General features: G+C 36.3%; 1 long non-coding RNA gene across 1 annotated transcript; it reads right to left on the bottom strand.

Annotated features, from left to right (window-relative positions):
• Positions 1–1,858: 1,858 nt before the first annotated feature.
• LOC123205400 lies at positions 1,859–4,858 on the bottom strand. Its single transcript, XR_006499843.1, has 2 exons — positions 4,415–4,858; positions 1,859–2,079 (listed from the first exon to the last, which is right to left on the bottom strand). It is a non-coding gene; the product is annotated as an uncharacterized LOC123205400 (long non-coding RNA).
• Positions 4,859–12,848: the final 7,990 nt, after the last annotated feature.

Below are 12,848 nucleotides of genomic sequence, written 5' to 3'. Positions count from 1 at the left end.
CATTTCAGAAGTAGGCACAGAATTTAACATTTTAGAAGTAGACATAAAGTTTAACATTTAAGAAGTAGGCACAGAGTTTAACATTGCAGATTCAGAATCACTACCATTATTAGCACAAACAAAGACAAAATTTTCAAAAGTATTAAGACCAGCAGATTGATGCACAGCAGATTGATGACTAGATGTATTTGTATAGGCTTACGCAAAAAGGGTTGAATGGACTTTAGAGTAGAATTAGGAGACTGTATGAGTTGGGATGCTCAATTGATAAAACCCATCTTTAATATGTCCTTGCAATAGTATAGCCTGAGTGTGTTTGTCCTTAATAATACACTTGTCAGCAGAAAACGCAACTATAACATGGTCATCTTTAGTAATTTTAGAAATGCTTAATAAGTTTTTAGTAATATGAGGAACATATAACACAGTTTTTATGTGAATGGCTTTGGAATGAAATTGACTAGGTACTAAAACATGCCCAACATGAGTAATTCTTAGAGACTCACCATTACCAACTTAAAGTTGATTATTTCCTTTATAGTTGGCTACCACAGTGAGCTAAAAGATGTCAGGGATCATATGATCAATTGCATCCAAGTCCATGTACTAAGAATAGTCCTAAATAGTACCAAGAGTGGCGATCCGAGGAGCTTGAGTTAGCTGGGCAATGTGTTAAGTGTAATAAACTTTAGGTTTATTAAATTGTTGGGTAGACTGATTGGATAAGTTGAGAGGAATATAAGGAGGATTAGGTAAAGAAGAATGGGATGATGGTAGAGGTTGATGTTATGACTATGGAGGAAAGGATGTAGATGTTACAGAGTATATGGATCCAGAAAAGTAAGATTGATTTATAGGATAAGAAAAATTATTGGTTTAGTTTGTTAAGTCTGGAACAAGCTAAAAGGTTAGACTAGTAAGAAACTGTGTATAACATCCCTCCTCATAAGTACTGCCCTCCAAAAAAAGAATGTTACGAATTAATATCTGGAGCATCTATTTAAAAAAAAAAGGGCCAAATGACTATTTCCCACCCAAGGTTTGATGTTTTCTCAAATATCTCCCCTTTAACTATGGAAACATCAAACACTCACCCATGGCCGGTTAAATTTAACAGAACTCTAACGCTTGAAAATTTTATCTCTTTTTGCCCCCCTAAACTTTAAAAACTAAAATTTTCCCCCAGCCTACGTTTTAAAAGATGGCAGTTTCACCCTAGGGTTTCGTTTTAAAATCTTCGACGACATCTCCAGCTCCATTGTCGACGGCCTCTCCCTCCTGAAGCATTCTCTCCTTCCGGCGATCTCTTTCCTCCCATTTGGACGCCCGATCGGCGTCGAAGAAACCTTGGGAGACGAAGACGACGGCTTCGTCTTTATCTGGGAAGACGAAGAACTTCGTTTTCCCCGACAAAGTTCTTCATCTCCCAAGGCGTCTCTAACGCCGATCGGGCCTTCAAATGGGAGGAAAGAGATCGTCGGAAGGAGAGGATGTCTTGGGAGGGAGAGGTCGTCGGCAATGTCGTTGGAGATTTCAAAATGAAACCTTATAGTGAAATTGTCATTTTTTAAAACTTAGGCTGGGGAAAAATTTTAGTTTTCAAAGTTTAGGGGGGCAAAAATATATTATATTTTAGTTTATTTTTTAATATTATAGAGAAAATGACGATTTTACCCTTACCACCGTTAATTTTAACTGTTCATTGGTGGGTGTTTGGTATTTCCATTGTTAAAGGGGGGATATTTGAGAAAACATCAAACCTTGGGTGGGAAATAGTTGTTTGGCCAAAAAAAAAACTTTAAAATGAACTCGTCACTAAAAGCATTCAGAAATTATTCTAAGAAAACTGAAAATCTGAAAGCGAACAAAAGATGTATATATCATATATGAAAACTCATCTAAAAAGTATCTGAATACATGGAGTAATCATATACAACTGTACAAACATCTGAAGAAGGCCAAAAGTCAACAATAACATATGGTTGTACGCATGTAACATAAACTAGAGATAACTTGCTCTACCCCAAATCTATCGTCGCTAACCTGATTCTACCTTGCAGCTACCTCCATCACATGTACCTGCAATCATGAAAGAAAAAAGAAGTGAGAGATAAGAACACTCAGTAAGGGGAAAGAATTAAATAAACTATCTCTTTTCCTATTCTAAATCACTTTTGGGACTCAATCCCACATTATAACCTCCTTAAGGAATCGAGGGGTATTTTAATTCATCCTTTATTATTTAGATCATATTTTGTCCCATCTGATATCCATCTGATATCCATCTGATACTTTCTGAATGTTGACTACAGGGATTTGACATTTTTCTAAGCTCGAGCTCTCTTCTTTTCTCTCACTACACCATTTCTGAATTTGAATTGTGTTCTACTGTGAGTAGACCCTACTGCGAGCGAGTTTATGTCCTACTATGGGCGTGTCTTACCGTAGACGTGTCCTACTGTAGACATGTCCTACTGTAGGTGGTGTAGCGTAAAGTACCCCTTCATAGTTCGTAGCATGCATGCGTGTATTGTCTCTTACTAATTTTGCTTTCATCTAAAACTATCCATAATTCACCAGATCATATTCTTGGGACGACCCCTAAATCCTAAGCCCTAAATTCTTTTTCTTGCTTTTCTTTCTTTTCTTTTTCTTTTTCTTTTCTTTTTCTCTCTTTTCTTTCCTTTCCTTTCTTTCTTTTCTTCCTTTTCTTTTTCTTCTCCTTTTCTTTCTTTCTTTCTTTCCAAAAACTGTAAATGACTGTTCATTAGACTATTCATTTGGTAGGGTAGTCTTTTTGTTCATACAATTTAACAATCCAAACGGTCTTTTATTCATACAAGTTATATATCATTGAAAAGAGGATTCAAACGGCTTTCCAACAAGCTATAACAGTACTCATAATTCATCAGATAAGGCAGTCAAAATATGGGATGAATTCAGTGGCAAAAAATTGTATTTACTATTTATTTGATAAGATAGTCTTCTGATTCATGCAATTTAACAGTCCAAATGGTCTTCTTCTTCTTCTTTTATCACCAAAACCACCTTAAATTAACACTAAAATACACTAACATATTCATATAACATACATCAAATATATAAACATAAGTAAAGAGAAAAGAAAGAGATATTTCGGTTACTAAAGCTTCTAAAGTGTTTCCTCTTCTTTTTTTTCCTTATTTGTCTTCCAAAACCCTTTCATATCATCCACTTTTCTTCAAAAACCAAGCAAAAGCATGAAGAAAACTACTTTGTTCTGGAGAGGATGAGAGAAGAAGATGAAAATGCCCTTTCGATTTTGTCTTTTATCCTTTATATATATATATATATATATATATATATATATATATATATATATATATGTATGTATGTATGTATGTATATATGTATGCATGTGTTTTTTTTGTAGTTTTCTTCTTTTCTTCTTTTTTTTTTGTTTTTATTTTATATATATCTATATATCTATACATATCCGCATACATTTGGACATATATATTTAAGACTAGAAATGTCTCAAAGCAAGACCAAAAGACATAAATGCCCTTGGAATATACTTGAGAGTATTACACTGTGGGATGATGGCAAGATTATTATAGGTAGTATTATACCTGTAGTAACATTGTATAGTTGTGTGTTTAGTTTTGTTGCACACTTGACACATAACTCGACCTTTCCTAGAGAACCTACTCTGCCTCTTCCTCTAGTAATTGTATGATGATAACCATACTGGTGACTAAGCTAATAGGTAAGATAATACATGAAAGGTTGTGGTTTGGGTTGATAAGTAGACCTTGATACATTAATGTTGCATTCTCATTGTAATACTATCCATCACTCATTGCACCTAAGTGATCACTAGGATGATTATCAGAGGACTAAACCTAAGGCTTGACAAAACTAGCAATATTAGTGGAGCCATTGTGAAAATCCATGGCAATTACAGAGCTTAAGGCTTAGTGAGTTTTCCCTAGCCTCAGTTCATGCTCCTGAGGAACATACAAAGCATCTTGTAGACTAAGAGATTCAAAGCTTGATTTTATCCTGGTGATTCGGCTGGCTATCACTGCATCATATTATGGTCCTAGACCATCTAAAATATGATTTATAAGCTTTATGTCACTTACAAAATGTCCTCCCGACTATAAAGTCTTGACAATCCCTTTCATTTTCAACACTTGGCTCTGAATGCTGAGGGTTTCTTTCTTGGTTGTTTGTAACAGATTTTTAACATGCAATATACAGTTCTTGAAGCACTCAAAAATTCCTTTTCCAAAGAATTCCAAATGTTAGAGGTCGAATGTCATTTGGAGACAATGGGAAAAATCTTCTCAGACAACGACGGAAAAGGCCAACAAATTAAATGTTGTCAATCTTTTTTCCAAATTCAATACTTAGGATTAGTAATCTTTACCATAACAGTGGATGCGTTGGGCTCATCAAATCTTACATGTACAAAGGGAATAGGTTGTGGCAATATTCCGATGAGATGTTCTTCAAGATCGTGATTTGCAACATTCAAGGGCACCTGGGACTTTCAAAATGAGTAATTGGACCTAGCAGCTTCGGTAAGATGACTTGACGATTGGGTGAGACAATTATGGAGGTGGAAGAAGTTCTCCGTGAATTAAGGTTCACACAGGTTGTTGATGAGTAGATTCCTCTTTCGGGAACGAATGAAGAATCAAAAGTTGGTACTTGATTGTTTTCCATTATCAACATTTGTTGAATGGCTCTAATAACAGGAACAGTGATTAGAGAGGATCGAAGGAAGAATTGAGATGAAGATTCAAGAAAATGAAAGAAATCGAAAGAAAAGGAAAAAGAGAAAATCTACAGTGAAAAATTTTATGTGCTTTTATTTTTTTTTCATTGACTTGAGTTACAAGTGAGTTGAGTTTACATATACGAAACTAAGTACATCACTCCGCCTGTGTTATTAAGAGCCAATTACATTTTTACCCTTCTTTCTATTTTACATTTATACTAATAATACATTTGTTGTGTGTTATCATATCATTAAATGATTTTGAATTAAGAATAAAGTAACATTCAATTATGAAATGATACATATAAGTATGTATCCATTTATGTGTTCAAAGTAAGAAGCATAGTATTGCTCTAATTATAAAGGGAAATTTTAAAAAATGGCCGAAATGCCCTCCCATTAAGCAAAAATACCCAAAATCACTATTTTCAAGCCAAAATGCCTAAAATCACTGTTCCAAAAAAAAAATATGACTTTTTTTTAATACCAAAATTACCCTTTCTCTCATATTTATATAACTCTCCCACTCACTATGAGGTTTAAATGTAATTTTAGATAAATATGAGGGGTTTTTGGATATTTTACATTATAAAGGCATTTTGATATTTATTTATTTATTTCAAACTTTTTTTAAAATGTCAAAATTACCCTTCCCTTCATTTATATAACTCTCCTCACTCACTATGGGGGTTAAATGTAATTTAGGATAAATATGGGGGGTTTTTGGATATTTTATATTATAAAGGCATTTTCATATTTATTTATTTATTTCATTACTTTTTCTAAAATGTCAAAATTACCCTTCCCCTCATCTATATAAACTCTCCTCACTCATTTTATTTACACACACTTCTCATATCACTCAAACACTCACTCTCACTTTCATTTTTTTTTCAACATTAATTAGTAGGGATTCGTTCGGACGAAAGAAGTTCGTATTTTTGAATTCGACTCGAAAAAATACTATTCATCAAAAAAAGGTATTTATGCCAATCTTAGCCTAAAACTTCATTTTATTTGTTAAGTCTAGTTTTTATGTCATAATATAAGGGTTAAATGCAATGTTTGACAAGTATGGAGGGTTAAATGTAATTTAGGATAAATATGGGGGGGTTTTGGATATTTTACATTGTTATGCGGGTTTTAGATATTTTACAATATATACAGGATTTATATAACATGTTAAAAATAGATAGGTATTGATTTGATACAAGACAACATACAAGGGTGTTAAATAAAGAAAGAGATAATTGAGGGGTCAAATGAAATGTTATTAAAATTAGGGCGCATTTTCATATTAAACATTGTAGGCGCATTATAATTGAAATTATAGGTTTTTTCGAGTTTCACCGCTTTAGGATATATCAATGCACATTTTCCAAATTTATGAAGAATTTTTCGATTGTTGCCATATTAGGGTATTTCAACTTTTAGATTCCGAATTTCAGTTTTGTTATTTCGAATTTCATCGCTTTAGGATATATCGATTCGTATTTTTCAGATTTCTGAAGAATTTTTCGATTGTTGCCATTCTATGGTATTTCAACTTTTATGATTCAAATTTCAGTTCTGTTTTTTTGAATTTCACTGTTTTAGGATATATCCACTAGTATTTTTCATATTTCTGAAGATATTTTTTATTATTGACATTTTAAAGTATTTCAAAGTGTAGAATTTGAATATCTATTTCAAAGTATAGATATTATAAAAACTTTTTAAATGGAACGTTACAAACAGATAGATGCATTTTGATATAAGATAACATACGAAAGTGTTATATAAATTGTTATATAAATTGTTAAATAATTATAGGGGGATAAATAAAATATTAGAAAAATATGAGGAGTTTTTTTTTTAATTATTAATAATTGTACGACTGATTTACATAGTTATTATTGATTTTTTTTTTTATTATAAATGAATAATTATCTTCAAAAACTTGTCATTGCAGGATTGATAATTTAAATGGATGGTTATGCATCGGTTCGTTACCAGGGAGAATGGATTCAAGGTCGCAACAACACAATGAAATATGTTGGAGGAGCCAAACAATTGATTAAAATCCCTTATGGAACAACATTCGAGGGATTTATTGAGCTTTTGACGAAGTTTTGCAGTATTGATCCAATGAAAAACTACATTCAAGTATCAATGAAGCCAAGAAAAATTGAGCTCGACTGCCCCATCCAGATCCAAAATGATGAAGATGTCCAGGGTCTTCTTGATATGTCTCAGTACTTTCAGGAATGTATTCCTGTTTTTGTTACATGTACCCCAATTGAAGGGTAGAAGGAAGAAGATGAAGATGAAGATGAAAAAGAAAGTAGTTGGGTCGAAAAAGAATACGATTTGGAAAAGTTGATTGATTTCAGTAATGACCCGTTGTATATTACAAACTCATGGGCTTATGGAGAAAAAGATATAGTTCCCTATTGGGGTGATTTTGATGGAAATGATATGTCCGACATTCCTTCAGAAGATGTAGAGCCTGAGTATATGGCATCAGTTATCGAGGGTATGGATAGTTGCAGCTTGAAGATCCTACTTCAGGTGGTGGAAATTATTCTGGGCCATTTTTTTACAATGTCCCCACTGATCCATTTAGATGGCTTCCTGATTTTCCTCCACAGCCATCAGCATCATCAAGTGGTTCCAGATCAATCCAAGAGGAGAATGGTGTCAAGATTGGTGATATTTTTCATAATAAAGTCCAATTGAAAGACATCGTGACGCAATTCGCCTTACTTGAAGGATTTCAATTTGGTGTCAAAAAGTCTGACAAGAAACGGTGGGAAATTAAGTGCAAGGATGAAAATTGCAAGTGGTATATACATGCAACCAAGTCCACTGTCGGTGATGTGTGGGGGATCAACTCTATGAATCCTACCCACATATGTTTAGTTGATCAAATTATGCCACATCACAAACAAGCTGGGGCCCGAGCTTTAGGTCAATTAATGAGATCTAAGTTTGTGATGATTGATCGAATTTATCGGTCTAAAGAAATAATTGTGGACATCGCCGATCGATATAAAATTGATATTTCCTACTCACAGGCTTGGTGGGCAAGAAATTGGGCTATCAATTCATTAAGGGGTTCACCGGAGGAATCATTTATGCTTTTACCAGATTATTGCTACAATCTACAACGTACTAATCCGGGTACCGTTACTGCTATTGAAACAGATGATGACCATCGGTTTACGAATTTTTTCATGGCATTAGGATATTTCGTTTGTGCATTCAGAGAATATCTTCGCCCTGTTATTTGCATTAACGCTGCTTTTCTTAAAGGTTGATATCTGAGGCATTTATTTATTGCGGTGGCTCTTGATGGTAATAATCAGATATATCCTATTGGTTTCGGTGTCAGCAAAAAAGAAGATCACGACACGTGGTGTTGGTTTCTTATGAGAATTAAAGAATGCATCCCTGACCTCTCTGAGCTTGCAATAATCTCAGATCGACATCATGCTATCTACTCGGCAATGGCTGAAGTCTTTCCAGATGTCCACCATGGATGTTGTTGTCATCATCTTCTGTGTAACATGTGGGCAAAGTATAAACGAGACTCAAAGGTATAGTGTAAACAAGTATTTAAATTTATAATAGTTTATCTTTTTCATACATTTTGCTTATACTGAGTTTTCATATTTATTACTATTTTCAGGTTGCTGGTGCATATTGGAAAGCCGCAAAATCATACACAGAATCTGAATTTGGTTCGATGATGCAATCCCTTGACTCAATGAACCCCCAAGCTGGAGCTTATCTACGGGATGTCAGATTTGAGCGTTGGAGTAGAGCATACTTTCCAAGACATCGATACAACATCATGACCACAAATATTGTTGAGTCATTTAACGCCGTTGTCAAACATGCACGGGGCCTACCTATAACCATGCTTTTGGAGTTTATTCGTGGTACTATGCAACGATGGTTTTACGAGAGGAGAACTCATGCAAGTAAGTATCAAATCGATATTAATTAAAAGTTGTCTCATGTACTTTTTTCCACTTTGTTAATCATATTACCAAATGTGTTCTTAATATTTGTTTGAAATTACAGATGAATATCAAAACTTTCTCACCCCGTGGGCGGAAGATAAGATCAGTAATCGTCTATCAAAGTCTGCAAATCTAGATGTTCGACCGATTACACCTACTCGGTATCAGGTTGTTGGATTTGGTGGATTCATGGGTATTGTGGACTTTGGTGACATGTCTTGCACGTGTAGAAAGTTTCAGCTTTCACGTATTCCGTGCAAGCATGTCATTGCCATTGCACGACATATGAGACTCACGAATGTGCACGCATGGGTTCATCCATTCTTTCGCACCGACATTTACCGTGCAATATATCAAGAACCGATCAATCCTCTTGGAAATCAATGTGATTGGTTACACTCACCGGAAGACAGAGTTATATTGCCCCCCGTCCTCGATAGTCGTCGTCCAGGTCTCCATCCAATAGAAATCGACGTCTATCGCAAGGAGAAATTGTTACATCGAGGATTTACAGTCGTTGCCATGAACCGGGGCATACACGAACCCAATGTAAATCCCCAACACCGGTCCCGAGCTCTGCCCCGCAGCGGTCACATACAAAAGGCAAAGGAACGAGATCTTGACATGCTTATACTCAATTTTGTTTGTTATATGATTCTTCATTGTTGTACTTCAGTTTTATGTAACCGATGTATTTTTATTATTGTTTCAAACATGTAATTGTATTGTCATTTGATGTAATAAATTTAGTGTTTCGTATGAGTTATTTCAGTATTACTTTATTTTCTCTAATTGTTTTAAGTGTGTAAATGTTTGAGTAATCATACGTTTTTATTGTTTTTCCATGACAAGATTATTTAAAAAATGAAATCAAATACGATACATATCCATATATAACAACAAATAAAGTATATCATACACATATGCACATACAATAAATATATACATCTAAACATAGGAATAACGATAAATATACATCCGTGAGCTACTCGATACAGTGAAAATATAATTGCGTCGCTAATCGTCGACGCATAGAGGTAGACAACTCTCGGGGAAAAACGTAGCTCCGTGCCAAAGCCAAACACTAAAAAAATCGCAACATAAAGACGCCACAGTCATCGGAGCCCAACCCCTACTGAGGGACATCCGACGCTCGATGTAAAGTAAGGGGATCACGTCATGGAGTCCTCCTAGAAGCTGTCCAAAAAGTCGTCGTCTCTAATAACGCGGGAATAAAAGTCATGTACGATCGCATGCGCTGCTCCAGAGTCCTTGTATTTCCCAAATATGAAAGCTCTGAATCGTACACCGTAATCGACCACTCATGAAAATCTATAACTCCGGCGACCTAATGTGCGTTCTCGAAGTTTATAGGGATGAAAACCTATAAACAGTGAGACATTTTAGTTACTTATCGTTGTCGTTAACCAATTGAATATAATAGAAATATATATAAACTCTACCTGATCGACCATCCCCCATGGTTTGTACAACAATCACTGGGTGATACGAATGGGGGACACTGCTCGGTGGCACGATGGGTAGAATCGTCCTCCAGTCCAGGATAGTCCTCCACTCTAGGGTGGTCCTCCACTGTAGGATGGTCTGTCCGTGGGCTCTGAACAACAGGGGAACATATCAGCTGATCCATAACAGGATGCTGAATAGGCTCCTCATGTGTCTCAGAAGTCTCGACTGGTATATCTGAAGGGCCTGAGGATGGAGAAGCCCTGTCTCTAGTAGCGATCGGAACCGAAGAAGATGAGGAAGAATCAGCATCGGGTAAACCGGTGTACTCACGAATCTTAGCGTACCACGATAAACCCTCCTCGATCGATGATGGCTCAAGAAGGAATGTGACATCCTCCTAATGATGAATATATATAAGTTAAAATAATTGTAACATATAATGAATTAATCAACTTATTAATTAACTAGTACATACCGGATCACCAGTGAAAATACGTCCTATATGAGTCCAACTAGGGACGTCTCGCGTACGCCACCTCAACATCCAGGGGGACGAATAGAGATCGACAAGGTCAATCCAATCGTGTAACATCTCTAGAGTCTCGTATATCCAAAACTGTAATATAATCATTTACGATGTAAATAAATCAATTTATATTTTTTTCAATTAATATATATAAATGATAATATAAAACTAACCTGAAATACGAACGAAAATCCGTAAAGGTCGTATTTACAGATTTTCAGCATCCGTCCAGAACAGACTCTCTCACTCGCCTGTGACATAGAATCGTATGTCATCTGTCACACAGCAATGCCCCACGGGTAGGAATTAAACCCGTCCAAATGATCAACTAACTGGAAGTAATCCGTGGACACCTTCTTTCGTCGATCATTCCCCAACAAAACAATGTGAAGAATATACAACAAGGCCATCTTGACAGCGTCAATATCGTTATCCCCTCATGGCCTCGACAAGAAAATACGCTCTAAGTCGTGATACTGCACCGTCGAAAAACCTCGAAAGTAAGTATCTCTGATCCTATGTCCGGAAGAGCGAGGCATATATGAAGAGGCATCAGTCCGTCGACTAAACGATAGACCTGTCACTAGTGCAAACTCAAACGGACTAAATCTCACATCAACCCCACTAACCCTGAACCAAAACTCGTCTCTGGCAGCGGGTCGATGTAGCTGTCAGAGTAGAAACGCATGAACCAACATTCCGGAGAATTTGGTTTCAGGTAAATGAAGGAGATATCCGAAACATGTCCTCCCAAATAGTCGTAGCTGATCTGGGGTCAATGTAGCAGTAATCTGAGATAATACGACACGCTGTGCACGACATATTGCCTATGCCCGAAAGTGTCTGGTCTCATCGGGGATTCGCAGCTCGCTGTCAACGCGTCTTCTTTTGCGAGAAATATCCTGGGACAATATAAAAAATTCGTTAGACATGAGTAAAAACAAGGCCAAACTACTATTTCCCACCCAAGGTATGCTGCAATGGCAAGTTTCCCCCCTTTAACTATGGAAACACCAAACACCCACTTATGACTGGTTAGATTTAACAAAACCCTAACGGTGGTAAATTTAATCTCATTTTCCCCCCTAAAAGTTTAAAAACTAACATTTTTCCCTAAGCTAAGTTTGAAAAGATTACATTTTCCCCCCTAGGGTTTATTTCCAAACCCTTCCAATTTCCAAACCCTTCTCCGTCGCTTTCTCCGGTGCCATCACCGGCTGTCTTCCCCTCCCAATGGTTTCTCTTCCACCGACGACCCCTTTCAACTCAACCTCAACGCATCCGATGCAGAGAGAAGCCGTCTGGGAAGAGAAATCGTCTTCCCAGATGATGAAGACGAGATCGATCGATCTCGTCTTCGTCGTCTGGGAAGATGATTGTCTTCCTAGATAAAGACGACTCGTCTTCCCAGAGGACGACGAGTCGTCTCGTCGTCTTGTCTTCGTCTAGGAAGACGTCGTCTTCCCAGACGACGACGACGACGACTGGGAAGACGAAGAACTTCGTCTTCCCCGATGAAGTTCTTCGTCTTCCACAACTTCTCTGACTCCGATTGGAAGTCCAAATGGGAGGAAAGAGATCTCTGGAAGGTGAGGATGCTAAGGGAGGGAGAGACTGTCGACAATGGAGCCGGAGACCGTCGGCAATGCTTCGGGAGGGTGAAACTACGATTTTTTAAAACTTAGGCTGGGGGAAAATTTTAGTTTTTAAAGTTTAGGGGGCAAAATATATTCCATTTTAATTTATTTTTAATATTCTAGAGAAAATGACGATTTTACCATTATCACCGTTAGGGTTTTGTTAAATCTAACGGGTCATGGGTGAGTGTTTAGTGTTTCCATAGTTAAAGGGTGGAAACTTGTCATTACAGCATACCTTGGCTGGGAAATAGTCGTTTGGCCTAAAAACAAATATGTAAACAAATGTATACGTGGAAAAAACATAAAAAGATGAAAAATATCAAATAATCAAAAAGGAAATGACAAAACTTAAAAAACAAGATTTAACTGCCTGATAACGGAATCAAAAAATCCTTCAAAAATCTGGGAAATACGAGTCCATATCTCGTAAAACGGTT

The sequence above is a fragment of the Mangifera indica genome, unplaced genomic scaffold, assembly GCF_011075055.1.
Source record: "Mangifera indica cultivar Alphonso unplaced genomic scaffold, CATAS_Mindica_2.1 Un_0004, whole genome shotgun sequence".
Taxonomy (NCBI): domain Eukaryota; kingdom Viridiplantae; phylum Streptophyta; class Magnoliopsida; order Sapindales; family Anacardiaceae; genus Mangifera; species Mangifera indica.
The sequence above is the reverse complement of the archived record's forward strand: the minus strand, read 5'-3'. Positions and strand labels throughout refer to the sequence as shown.